At 43.2% G+C, this 14,334-nt stretch overlaps 1 protein-coding gene across 2 annotated transcripts in view; it reads left to right on the forward strand.

Moving 5' to 3' along the window:
* Window positions 1-25: 25 nt before the first annotated feature.
* TRAF3 (TNF receptor associated factor 3) overlaps window positions 26-14,334 on the forward strand; it is a 109,528-nt gene continuing 95,219 nt past the window's right edge. The window contains exon 1 of one of the 2 annotated variants that reach the window (XM_046647318.1): window positions 26-285. The gene's annotated coding sequence lies outside the window, so the exon portion shown is untranslated. The remainder of the gene's footprint in view (window positions 286-14,334) is intronic. The other variant, XM_046647316.1, reaches the window with a different exon arrangement.

Consider the following 14,334-nt stretch of genomic DNA (forward strand, 5'->3'; position numbering starts at 1 on the left):
GCGCGCGCCGGGGCGCGCTCCGGCGGCCGGCGGGGATTTCCAGCGCGCGAGAGGAAGTGCCTGCGAGAGGGTGCGTGAGGGCGCGAGAGAGCGCAGCGCGGCGCGGCCGCCGCGTGCGCGAGCCGGGGTTGCAGCCCAGCAGGGACTTTCCAGCCGGCGGCGGCGGCGGCCGCCGGCCCTTCCCCGCCCCCCGACATGGGGCTGCCCGGGGAGCAGGACGCTGCGGACCGCGGCGGAGGACGCGTCCGGCGCCCCTGAGCCGGCCGAGCGGCGGCAGACCGCGGGGTAAGGGGCCGCGGCGGGCGGCGGGCGGGGGCCGCGGGCGGGGGGTGGCGGGCGGCTCCATCCTCGGCGGCTCCATCCCGCGCAGTCGGCGGCGGGCGGGCCCTGGGCTGGCCGGCGCGGGGCAGGAGCGACGCAGGCCCAGCGCCCGGCGGCGAGTGCCCGGTGCGGCGCCGCCTCCCCCCGCCCCAGCCCGGGCCCGCCCGCCCCCCGGACGCCTCAACTTCGGAAAACTTTGTCCTCGAGGCCGGGCCCCGGGCCCGTGGGGCCGGGGTTCCCGCAGCTTTTCAGGAAACGGGGAGCCAAGGCCTCTTTAAAACGTGACCCCCCCACGGGGTGGCGAGAAATCAGCATCTCCTGGAAGGCTGTGGATTTTTACGGGGTGAGAAACGCACTGATTCAGGGTGCCTACAGAGACGAACGTGCTCACCCTGCGCTGGCTTAGGCTTTTTTTTTTTTAAGCCATTATTTAAAAGTTTATACTGAGTCATTCCTCTGCAGATGAACCTCTGACTGATTCATAATCGGAGAGCTGCAGTGGCCTCGAAGGCAGGAGGGTATTGGGATCCAGTTTTGGACATAATGCACACATTCCACCTTTGATTAATACGAAAGGCCAGAATGGGCTCCCCGAGGTGCAAAAATTGAAATGATCCGTGCCACGGTATTTAAAATTTAATCTTGAGGCGCCAGGCTGTTGCTCATGTACGCTTTGCCACGTTTTCACACTGTCACCCCATTTGGGGACGTGTATTTAATATTTAGGCCTTTAGGGAGAATTGTGTGTGGAAAATTCTTTACCATTAACTTGAAAACAGCAACAAAATGGAAATGGATGAAGTGTTGTGGACGTGCTTTGAAATTTAAGAAGCCTTCAAATAATGGTCCGTTGAAGGAAACAGTTTTTTTCCATGTTTTTCATATTAAGCTCTGAATCCGTTTTCAGAATGAGGTAGATGTGTGTGTGTATATTATTTATTCATTTATTTTTGAGGAGTCATAAAGGCTGTATTGAGTAGTGTTGTTGCCGCTTCTTAATTTACATTCACAGCATACAACTGAGGAGGAGCCATAATTTTTTTTTTTCCTAGCATTTGCTGTGAATGCACGCTGGTGAAGCTTTTGGAAATGTTCCCTGTAATCTTATATATGTTTATAAAATCCATATCTAAAGAAATGACCGGGTGGACCGTCATTTGGTGCTAAAATCTTTTTTTATGTCTTTCACATCTTTGAAAATGGCCTGTTAAAAAGACTGCATCGTGTGTAGGCTGTCTGGCAAAGTAGTGTGTAGCCATTCGTTTTTCAAATGAAAGGAAATATTTGCCTTTTCACTGTTGTGACTATATATATGTATTGAGAATTAGTCTACTGATGAAAAATTCTTTGGCCAATACAAAATAAGCGTTATTAGTGTGAAAACTGGAAAATATCGCATGAGGTTGGAAATCCTTGTGAGTAGGTGCTCATGACAGAAACCCTGACAGACCTGGGATTCCAGCATCGCTGGTTAAAATCATACCTTATCACGGAGGAGGTTTAAGATGTAAGGTGTCTCACCCAGACGCCATCTGTTCCAGCTGTCACAATGCAGAAGCCAGGAAAGCAGAGAGAGCTAGTAGAGAGAATTCCAGCATTTTTTTTTTTTTTTTGAGACATTCATGTGAATTTTTCTGTGAGGGGGAAAAAGATCAATTATTTTCCTTGGATGCTATCCATTCATTTTGGAATTAATAAGATGGCCTCACTCAGAAGGCTGTAAAGGCATGCCACTGGAAACAGGCAATAGTGGTGGCCAGTTGTTTCTGTTAATACTATCAAAATATTTCTACTCTTGTTTATGATGGGAAGAAAGTCCTTCATTCATCTGAAACATCTGAGCTGCTTCTTGCTGTTTTCCCCCATGCTTTGGATTTTAATTCTGTAAACACCTCTGTTAGAATCCCTTTAATTTTTCACTGTGCAAAGCAAGAAGGTTCTTTCTGGGGTATTGTCAGGATAGATATGCTGGTGACCTGATGGATGAGAATGATTGATCACTCTCTTAAAGTCCTCTTTTGTGATGTGAAAGCTGTACTTCAAGAAGGATAAAACTGTCACAGTGGTGTTGCAAGTCTGGGCTAGCTCAAGCAAACAAAGGAAATTGCGTTAAATTTGCCCGTCTCTGTTTTCTGCTCTTCCTATAGCAAGAGTCTCCAAACAGCAAGTGATCTAACCTATCAAATATTACGCAATAGCTGAGTTTCCTTGCAATGGTCAGTTTAAGAACTATTAACTTAGCAGAGGAGACGTCTTATGACCAAGGCCCTCTGTCGATTCCATGGAATCAGGACCCCTTCTGTGCTTCTTTACAAGTGTTCATGGAGGAAGAAAAATTATTTGGGTTTTTTTTGTGTGGAGGGGAGGAGAGTCATAATATTGACTTCAGATGCAGAGAGAAACTGGGAAGAGAGCTACAGAGTGAGAAAGGAGGAGGTGAGGCCAGTGGATTTGGAAGGCGACCAGAGAGAGGCAGTCGAGGCCTAAGTGTAGAGGTGATGCTTAGACTTGTTCTGAGCGGGAGGAATGAAGCCAGGGTGAGAGTGCCAGATGCCTTCGGGCAGGAGGGCAGTAGAGACAGGTGAAAGGGGTGAGGTGCAGCTTGTAGCATAGCAGTAGACTTTGGGTCGGAAGGAAGTAATGGAAATAGAAGAAAATGCAGTTTTAAACAGAAAAGGAAAAAATGTAAGGAAACATTATGTGTGCTTGTGTAGCACCTTTTTTTCATAATTAGCTAAAGAATACAAAATGGCCTTTTCGTTTTAGCAAGCCATTATTGACTGTCTCTGTTGTGTGTAATATTCTAGACGTGGTGCAGGGTAGAGAACTGACCTGCTTAGGTAGGAGAAGGTAAAGTTTTTATCATTAAGCATTAAAAGCTTTTTTTGGCCAAAATTTTTTGTCTCCCTGTGCAGACACCTTGAAGTGAGACTGGTGGGTTGTGAGATGTCATAAATACAGGTGACTGTTGGTTTCTGTCAACTCCAGAAATTAGGTTGCAATCTCTTGCTGAATTCTATGTTTCTCAAGATAAGTGGATCATTAACTGAGACTTGGGAGTCTTTTTCTCATTTAATTTAATATTCAATTAATGTACCTTGAGTTCCCATAATGTTCTAGTTACAGTGCTAGGAAGAATGAGATACAGAACCTGCCTTCTGCATGGTCTGCAGAAGTCTGGGGCATCTTGGCCGTATGCACGGTGAGGAGATGCCAGAAACCAACGGGTATTTGAGACAGCACCAGGACTGAAGCTTGTGGCAGAAAGGGTGAGGAAAAATGAAAATTCACTACCCTGTCCTCAGGGAGCTGGCTGCTCAGCTAGAGAGTGAAGACCCACCAGGAAGAATTTAGGAAGTCATAAAATGTAGGCTAAAGTGAATTAGTGATTTGTATAGAAGACTGGAAGTATGGTGGAAATTCAGAAACGGGAAAGCTCTTGGCTGTGGGGTAGTCCGAAAAGCCTTCCAGGAAGTGGGCGTTGAGCCTCAGTGTCAGGGATGCAGGTACAGTGGAGCCATCTGGGGCCTCTTGCACGGCCTGAAGGATGGCAGTAGAGGATTTCTCCCCTCCCCCCTGTTTTGGCAAGATGGGACCTGACATTTTGGTATCCTGTTGCTTCTTGCCAATAGATACAGTGCTGGTGATGCTGCTGGTCAGTGGGTTTCCAGTTATGCTGTTTTCTGTGCTGTCCTGTAGCTCTTCCTGGGCCCTTTGTGACCAGGAGCTCAAGTGGGTCAGGCCGTCTGCCACTGTGAAGGGCCCAGTCTGTGATGGGAAACAGAGCAGGGGGCCCCAACCTGGGCAGCAGCTCATTGCTGTCCCTATTGTTTCTCATTGTGGGTAAGAAAGTCTCAAAAAATGGCGGTAAGGGAAGGGGTGTAAATGTTAAAAAACTTCTTCCTCTGGGATTCCCCCCAAACCTGCTCTATCATCCGTGCTGAAATGACCTAAGTCTCTATAATTCTGAAGAAATAAAAAATTTGGCCCTATAATTTCATGATTTACTTTTTCTAAGTTTCCCTCTATGCCGATTTTGACTCCATATTTTTTTTTAAATGAAGGTTATTTGATAACTTCTCATGAGCCCATTCTACCAAGAAAGATATCAGGGCTGCCGTTCTGATAGTCTCATTTCCTTTCCAATTTAAACACTGATTCTATGGGAAAACCCAAAATCACATTTATTGGAACTTGGTTTCTTTAAGTGGAGGGAAAAGCTTAATTGGTTAACCAAGTGGGATAGTATAATCTGTAGGACAACAGTAGCATCAAAGTGGTAATACATGAGTTTCCAGGAGTCATGACGATTGTAGTGAAGGTTTTCAGAGACTGAGTTTGTACTCAGGAGGGTTAATGATGCCCAGTAGGAGGTCTGCATACACTTGAGGTAATGAGGTACGGGTTAGGCCTGCCGTTCTTCCCCCAAGGGCCAGGAGCATGGTAGACCCTTGCACAGTGTTTGTGTCCAGGACCTGCAAGTTGCGGGGAGACGAGGGATGTGGCATGTGCCCACATGGTGGTTCCATGTGGTTTGGTGTATGTGTCTACAGTTGGGCATGCATTGTAACTGCCTCCCTTGACTGTGCTCCCCAAACCCCCCCACCGCCCCCGCCTTCTGATAGCACTTAAACTCCCTGGTTTGTTGCATTAGGTGGCTTTTGTGATGGGAGATTTCGTTTGACATTGTAGCTTTCTTGGGTGCTTTTAATGACTTAAAAAGGAAGAATGGGAAACCAGTTCCCTTGAGTCCTTCCCTGACCAGTAATGTCCAGAAATCGCAACTTTATTCTAGAAATTAAATTTTCTTCTTTTTTGGATTAACATAGCCTGATGTTTGAAACGTTGTTATAGGGTAAATTGACTGTTCTGGTTTCAGAAGGCTTTTCTGTGTGAGAAAGGGCATGGCATGGCTTTAGTACAGTATGTTTCAAACCCTTAATAGGAGTCCAAGCCCATGAGGTTTTCTCTTAAAATTTAGTATGATTTACATTGTACTTAGTTAATACGTCTGACTTTTTAAATATAAACATACTTTGTCCCCTAAATATTTGAGTACAGTTGTTCTCCAAAAGATTAATTATGTTTCCTTGGCTTCCTTAGGATCCCTGAGGGATCCCCTGACATCCCACCGTGTGTCCCTGGGGCTGTCCACCCTCCACCTTGAGAAGTGTGGGCACGTTGGAAGGCACCAGCCTTAAAGATCTGAATCCCAGTTCTGCCCTATGTACCTACCAGCAGAATGACCTTGAGCAGGCTGTCAGGCCTCCCTGAGTTTGTTTCCTCGTCTGTTAATCGGGCTACTAGCACCACACACATCACTTGCTTGTTATGAGTAAATATGGACAATAAAGCATTCTACTGATGTTAATTTTCGTAGTAATAGAGGATTGTGATATAGCAGAACAAGAGTGTTAAGATCTTAGAATGTAAACATGTTATGTCAGATCTCGTTGATGGGAACCATAGAGATCTTCTGGTTGAGTTCCCTCATTTTGTATGGGAGGCACCTGAGGCTCAGAGTGTTTGGGTAAGTAACTCTCCCAAGCCAGATGATGGCAAAGCAGGGACTATTCGCCCAGAGTAGAGTTTTTTCCCCTACGTTCTTCATTTTTCCAAGATTTGCCCCTGGGAAGCTGCTAGGTCTCTAACTTCAGTTTGGGATAATTGAGAATTATTCAATCAACACACGTTTTCTGAGAGTTTAGGAGCTATGCTAGCTGCCAAAACTAAAAAGTCAAGTAAGATGCTATATGATCTCTATCTTCAAGGAGCATTTCTTTAAGATGGGTGAGCCAGAAGAATCATTTGGTTATGGCACAATGTGGAAGGTGCCATGACTGGAGGACAGAGGCACTGTGGGAGTGTGGGGGCGCCGTATAATTTGGACGGGGGGTGGGGTGGGTTAGGAGGTGTTTTCTGGGGAGAACGAGCATGAACAAGCTAGCAGAAGAGGAGGGGAAGCACGAGCTTGCCGAGTCGCAGGTCTGAGGGCCCATGAGTCTGAAGGGGTTCCCTGTGCTCTTGTTCAGGGGAGTGGGCTTGGGAAAAGGGAATTGGCTGCCGTTGTGCCGGCCTAGCTTTTGAGGTAAGAATTATCCCCATTTTACAGACAAGGAAAATGAAGAGCAGTAGGCCTTTTGAACTCCAGAGTTCGTGTTTTCATCACTGTGCTCTGTGGTCAGTTTAAACTGAATTACAATCCAGTTTTAGATTTTGTTCATGTTACAGACTTTTTAGTTTTACTTTCGGATTCTAGACATTTTAGTTTTGCTGCTATATAGTGCTTTTTAAAGAATTGTGAATTTTTCCAGCATATGTTTTTCACGTAGTCTTTCCCTTCCTCCAACATCTGTTTTGCCTGTAGTATTGACTTATTTTTGCAGCCTGTACTCCCTTCCTTCTCTCTGTTTTATTTTCTTAGAGCAGCCTTCAGTATCCTTTGGCAAATTCAGTTAAGACATTCTTTACTCCTGTGGTTCAAATGTTGCTTACATTTTGCTGAGTAGCAGTCCTAAACCTGGTTTGCTAGTGTGTTTTCTTTCCCCTTTCTCTCTCTTAATTTACATTTAAACCGGTAGTCTAGTAATAATGATAGTATGTAGTCATTATGTCTTTACAGAGTTTTACAAACATTAGCTTGTTAGTGGTGAACAAGTCCCCAAAGCCTGGTCACTCTGTAGAGAGCATGATGGTGACAGCCCAGCACAGTCAGATTTCCACCCATTCATCTGGAATTGAATTATAACTATAGATTGCTTATGGGAATATAAATTAAAGGCGAAGAAACCTCCACAATTAGCAAGGAAATAATGCTGTTGGCTATTTTAGAGAGGATTTTATATGGCTCTTCTTCTGGAAGCACTGTAAAGTTTTGAGCACAGAACCAGGAAGGGTCAGTGACGGCTGGACTGAGGTGAGGGAGCTTGCCTCATAGCTGTTTGCAGCTGTCCCAGGGATGGCTGTGAATAATGGACACAGCTGGATGCCGAGGCCCCAAGTCAGGTTCCTGGAGTGACAGAGGGGAGATTTCTTTGTTCTCACACAAGGTGGACCTTTTAGGGTGGAGGCAGTGGCATGGGATAACAAGGGCTTCATGTTTCTGGAGCCTGCCCTGCCTTCTCCAGATGGAGGGATGTTCCGGTGCATCTTGGATGGGTCTCTCATGTTGAGATGACAAGCTTCTTAAGGACGGGGTCATTTCGTCATATTTTCATAGTTTAGCCTAAGATGGTGTGCAGTAAAAATGAGATGAATTTATGTATGGAAGGAATGTGGGTTTGAAGTCAGACCTGGTTTGAATTCTGGTCCTTCCTTTAGCTAACTATGATAGTTACTTATCCTTTCTGAACCTAGATTTTCTCATCTATGAAAAGGTAATTGTGAGGATTAAAAGTGAGAATGTGAGTGAATGTGAGAACCCAGCATGTCGTAAGTGGTGTTTCCTCTCCCTGTTTCCTTTCCTGAGTGATTTCCTAAAGGGAAAACATTCGAGGTGAAGAAAAAGCACTTTTGGGAGTCTAACCTGGCCCTGGAAGACTATCCTGCAGGTGGGGTAGCAGAAGCACGTTATTGGACTGTAAAGAAATTATTTGTAACAGAGTAGAATGTCTGGAAACTAAAAAATCACTTTATTTGTACAAAAAGGAATGCCTGTATTTAGATTACCCCTCCATTTTTTTAGACAAGCAGTTTTGGCATATAATGATGTTTTTATTGAAGTTGTATTGGTTTATAACATTGTATAATTTCAGGTGTGCATTATTATATATCAGTTTCTGTATAGACTGCATTGTGCTCACTACCACTAGTCTAGTTTTCATCTGTCACCATGCATGTGTGCCTCTTTTCGTCTTTCGCCCACCCCCTCCACCCCCTTCCTCTCTAGTAACCACTAATCTATTCTCTTTATCCATGTGTTTGTTTATCTTCCACGTGTGAGTGAAGTCATATGGTGTTTGTCTTTCTCTGTCTGGCTTATCTCACTTAACATAATACCCTTAAGGTCCATCCATGTTGTTGCAAATGGGACAATTTTGTCTTTTTTTTTGCATATGGTGATTTTTGATAAATTTATATTTTAGTACATTATTTTCTTCCTTTATTATTATTATTATTATTGTTATCTTTTTAGTGAGGAAGATTGGCCCTGAGCTAACATTTGTTGCCAGTCTTCCTCTTTTTGTTTGAGGAAGATTGTCGCTGAGCTAACGTCTGTGCCAATCTTCCTCTGTTTTTTATGTGGGATGCTGCCACAGCATGGCTTGATGAGCAGCGGCTGGGTCTGTGCCAGGGATCTGAACCTGTGAACTGTGGGCTGCTGAAGCGGAGCGTGGGGACTTAACCGTTATGCCACCAGGCCAGCCCCTTTCTTCCATTTGGCAGTATAATATTCTTCGATTCATTCCTGTTGCTGTTCAAGTGTCACCTCTTGGAGGAGATCTTTCCTCAACACCCTAATTAAAACAGCCCATGCTGTCACTCTCTAGTCTCTTACCTTGCTTTTTTACTTTGCAGCAGAACATTTTTGTCCATCACCTTAAACCATTTTCTAGGAGAGTGCCTGGCCTGTGGTAGGTACTCAAGTATTTGTACGAATGAACCAATAAACTATAGTCGAACCCCATTTTCTTCTATTGAGGCAAAATTTACATAACATACAATTAACTTTTAAAGTGTACAGTTCAGTAGTGTTTAGTGTATTCACAGTGTTGTGCAACTACCACTCTCTCTAGTTTCAAAACTTTTTCGTTACCCCATGAAAAAGCCCTGTACCTGGGGCTGGCCCAGTGGCATCAGGGTTAAGTTTGTGTGTTCCACTTCAGTGGCCCAAGGTTTGCCAGTTCAGATGCCAGGTGTGGACCTATATGCTGCTTGTCAAGCCATGCTGCAGGGGTATCCCACATACAAAATGGAGGAAGATTGGCACAGATGTTAGCTCAGGGGCAGTCTCGTCAAGCAAAAAGAGGAGGATTGGTAACAGATATTAGCTCAGGGCCAGTCTTTCTCACCAAAAAACCAAAAGCCAAACCAAAAACCAAAACCCTGTACCCATTAAGTAATTATTCCCCATTCTGCCTTCCTCCCAACCCCTGGTAACCTCTACTCTGCTTTCTGTCTCTCTGGATTTGCCTAATCTGCATATATCATATAAAAGGAATCAGATGATGTATGACCTTTTGTATCTAGTTTGTTTTACTTAGCGTAATTTTTTTAGGTTCATCCAAGTTGTAGCATATATCAGTGTTTTGTTCATTTTCATAGATGAATAATATACCGTTGTGTGTATCTACCACAGTTTATCCATTCATCCATTGATGGACATTGGATTATTTTCACGTTTCTGGCTATTGTGAGTAATGTATATAAGTTTCTGTGTAGACATGTGTTTTCCTTTCTCTCGAGTAATATAGCTAGGAGTGAGGTTGCTGGGTCATACATTAATTCTGTGTTTAAGTTATTCCTGCCAGCAGTGTACTAGGGTTCTCGTTTCTGCACGTGTTGGCCAATATTTATTTTGTTTGTTGTTTTTTCGTTTTTTGCTGAGGAAGATTCGCCCTGAGCTAACATCTGGTGCCAGTCTTCCTCTATTTTTTTGTACGTGGGTCGCCATGACAGCATGGCTGCCGATGAGTGGTGCAAGTCTGGGCCCAGGAACTGAACTCCGGCCACCAAAGTGGAACACGCCAAATTCAACCACTAGGCCATAGAGCTGTCCCCTATTTTTTTTTGTAGTTCCATATTAATTTGAGGATAAGTTTTTCTCTTTCTGCAAAAAAAGTTCATTGAAATTTTCATAGGGATTGCGTTGAATCTGCTTTGGGGAGTTGTCATCTTCACAATGCTAAGTCTTTCAATCCATGACCATGGAATGTCTTTCTGTTTATTTATATCTTTATTTTTTTCAGCAAGATTTTGTAGTTTCAGTGTATAAATCTTTCACCTCCTTGGTTAAATTTATTCCTAGATATTTTATTCTTTTGGCTGCTGTTGTAAATGGGATTGTTTCCTTAATTTTCTTTTCAGATTGTTCATTGCTTGTGTATAAAAACACAACTGATTTTTATGTGTTGATCATATTCCCTGCAACTTTGCTGAATTTGGTGATAACCTCTACTAGGTTTTTTTTTTTGGTTCTATGGGGTTTTCTATATATAGAATCATGTCATAAGCAAATAGAGATAGTTTCTCTCTTTTTGATTTGGATACCTTTATTTCTTTTTCTTGCCTAATTGCTCTGGCTAGGACTTCTACTACAGTGTTGAATAGTAGTAATGAAAGCAGACCTCCTTGTCTTGTTCCTTATTTTAGGGGAAAGGTTTTAGTCTTTCACCATTTTTCACCATTTCACCATTGAGTATCAAGTTAGGTTTGCGTTGTTTTTTTTAATAAATGCCCTTTTTCATGTTAAGGAAGTTCCCTTCAATTCCTAGTTTACTGAGTCTTTTATCATGAAAGGTTTTTGAATTTTGTCAAATGCTTTCTGTGCATCTATTGATATGATCATGTGTTTTTTCCTTTCATTCTGTTAATGTGGTGTATTCCATTAATTGATTTTCATACGTTGAACCTCTCTTGCTTTTCTGGGATAAATCTCACTTTGTCATGGTGTATAATCCTTTTAATGTGTTGTTGCATTTGGTTTGCTACTATTCTGTTGAGAATTTTTGCGTCCATGTTCATAAGGGATATTGGTCTTTAGGTTTCTTGTGGTATCTATCTGGCTTTGGTATCAGAGTACCAACAGCCTTTTGACTGTACATCATGTTTCTTCAGAATTTTGAAACCTGTGCTCCCCTAACTCAGTAGTGTATAGAAAATTCTAGGAGGGTTTTGAAGCAGACAGGAGAACTCTTTGGTGATGATCATACCTTGTCCCTCTCTGCTTCCAAGCACAAGGCTGCCCCAGTGGCTGATAGCTGAGAAAATCCTGGCTGATGCTAACACCATAACTCTGTGTCTACCAGTGGAGAATGGAGGAAGGAAGTCTTTTCCTGAAAAAGCCACAGATTGTTCCAGATAATGATTGCTGAGTAACAAACCACCCTAAGCATCAGTGACCTAAAACAGTAGTCTGTTGTTAGATCTCATGGTTCTGTGCGTTGATCAGGTAGGGCTCAGCTGGGCGATTCTTGGCTCTATGTCGCATTAACTGAGGTCACTCACTGGTATTTTTCTGGTGTCTGGTCTGGAGGATCCAAGAGGGCTGTACACACATGGCTGAATGGTTGGAAGGCCCTTTCCCTGCAGAGTCAGGGCCTCTGCACATGGCCTTTCTGCTAGGGTAGTTGGACTTATTACATGGCAGCTCAGGACTCTAGAGCGATTGTTCTAGGAGAGGAAGTGGAGGCTGACAAATCAGTGTAGCATCACTCCTGCTATGTTCTATTGATTGAAGACCCTATGGAGTACTCCCAGATTTAAGGAGACGGAATGTAGAGCCTACCTCTTGATGAGAGGAGTGTCAAGGAATTTGTGACCATCTTTAATTCACTACATGTATGGGGGTTAGATTCCATAGTGCTGTCAGCAATATTTATTATATACACTTTTTGAGACAGGCTGTGGTGGGTGAAAATGGAAACCCCAGCTGTTGTACATTACTGATTTTCTGTGAGAAAATGCATTTCGTGTTCTCAACCAAGAATTCATGAATAAACTCTTGAAATATACCCATTCGTAAAATAACAATTGCCTCTATAAAATGTCTGTTTTATTTACTTAATCAGCAGATATCCTTGATCATCTATTTGTCAGGAATTTTTCAAGTATGACTTTAGGTCCATAAATTTTCCCTTCCTTTTGGTTCATTTTAAAAATTATTTGAAACCTTCACTTTCATTTTGAAGAGTATTGTGGAGTTTAAGCTTATATTTCTCTCTGTTCTTAAAAAAGCTTCGTTCAGAAAATTTTAGTAAGCCTACATAGCCTAAATTTCCTGTTCTTGACCCTAGATCATTTTAGTAAATCCCCTAGAGACTTATGAGGCTAAAGGTATGGCTGTTTGTGTATAAAAGTGTGGGGTAACTTGACAACATGTGCAGAGGTGTGTACGCATTAGCTCCAACATAGAAATCTCATTTTCTGTAAAGCCTGCCTTCTCAGCCTGTCTCAGCTGATTGTTGCAACACTGTTTGAGCAGGAGCAAATGTGATGCGGTCACAGGGGAGGGAGGGAGTGGATTTAAATAATGAAATAAAAGGTCTGTGTCTGCGGCGCTAGTGGAGCCGCAAGGTATCAAGACTGGGATTGATGAGGGTGGAAGGGAGGGAGCTGTGTCTGTGTTCCGTGTGTGGCCTTTGCTCGTACCTGCACAGAGAGCCCTGCCTGATGTGGTGCTGCGGTTTTAACATCCCCGGCCCGGAGGCCAGCCACACTGTGAGCTGCCCAGTGCTGTGTTTCCCAAGCATACCCTGCCTTTGTTCCCAAATACTCATCACTTCTGGGCGTCTGACCTGTCCAAAGTAGGCATGAATGAAGAAAGTCAGCCACTTTAAGTGGTTGATATGCTGGAGTGACTGACTGATGCATGGAATTTCAGGGAGTCCTGGGAGCTCCTGAGTTTCCTCCTGTCATACCTGAGTTCAGGAACCTCTGGTATAGGTGGTCTGAGGTCTCTTACAGCAGGAAACTTTTAGACATATGTATATAAGTTTATATGTGTCTAAAAACTTTACATATGTGTGTGTATGTCTGTATGTGTGTGTGTGTGTGTGTGTGTGTATATGTATATATATATTTTTTTTGGTGTAGGAGTTCCTGTTCCTCATTCTGTCCTTTTTATGAATTCCAAAAGTTTGTTGGCCTTTGGCATTTCATCTGGGAGAAAATAATTGCTCTCCGCAAGTCTTTGAGGATGCTTCTTTTGGTACTGCTTACCTTTTTCATTCACCATTACCTTCAGGATTTTCATATCAGAATATGGTGACTGTTGCCCGGGGATGACCAGTAAAGGGGCTGAATAAGGGTAACGAGACTTGAAGAAGGGGCTGGTACCTGAGGCAGCGAGGATGTAAGCCAGGCTGGCAGCGGCATTTCACGCAGTCATGACGTGCCCTTTGCCTGTCTCTTCACTGTGTTCTAGTTCATGTAAAAAAGGTATTGCCTTGTGTTAAGATGAATTAAGACAGTTATCTTTGGTTTTTATTTTGTCCTAGGGTCCTTGGGAACTGTGTCAGATTTTAGTCACTTAGACTTGGAGTGAAATATGTAAGATATGGTTTAACCTGAAAAAAATTGCGAAGCATCTTTATAGAGGTCCCAATTCTGCATATGAAAGATAAGGGCTCTTAAAGCTTTGACGTTGTGCTCTTCTAAGTATAACACCACAAATATAAAAGTTTCTAAATTATGTTGAGTGGTGGAAAGCATGGAGAGTATCTGTTGGTGAGCCAGGGCCTGGAGAGGTTGGGGTAGAGGGACTGGTGGCCTCCTGCCACTGAAGCCCTGCGGTGGAGGGACAAGACTTAAGCAGGAGTCGGGAATCACTGGGCTGGGCCTCACAGTCTTTGTGACTTTGGGCAAGCTACTTCACCTTTGAAACCCTTACCTCCTTTCATGGCAGATGGAGATAATAGAGCCAGTAGTTGTGAAGATAAAATAGTAAGCTTTAAAAATGAATTCACCAGAAAAATGAAAAATGGTATTTAATGTTAAAGAAATGTAGATTTTTCAGTCCAGAAAAGAGAAGATAGAGGATATGTCCACCAAACATTCACCATTTTGGCATTTATTTATCTGCTGTATGCCTGGCTAAGTTTAGGTGCTCAGTATTTTTTGGTGTATTTATATTGAGTATAAAAGGAAAAACAATATTTAAATGAACACTGACCAAATTCACTTTAGCTCATCAAACTTCTGTAAAACACTCCGTGAATGCCAGTCATGCTGTTATGTTCTGGGCGTGTGTGTGTGTGCAAATATATGTATAAAATATGAAGTGAGACACACTTTGTTCTCAAGAAATTCAGACTGCTCACTTGAATCTAGAACATTATACTTTACGAAAGAGGC

Source organism: Equus quagga, chromosome 20 (genome assembly GCF_021613505.1).
Source record: "Equus quagga isolate Etosha38 chromosome 20, UCLA_HA_Equagga_1.0, whole genome shotgun sequence".
Classification (NCBI taxonomy): Eukaryota; Metazoa; Chordata; class Mammalia; order Perissodactyla; family Equidae; genus Equus; species Equus quagga.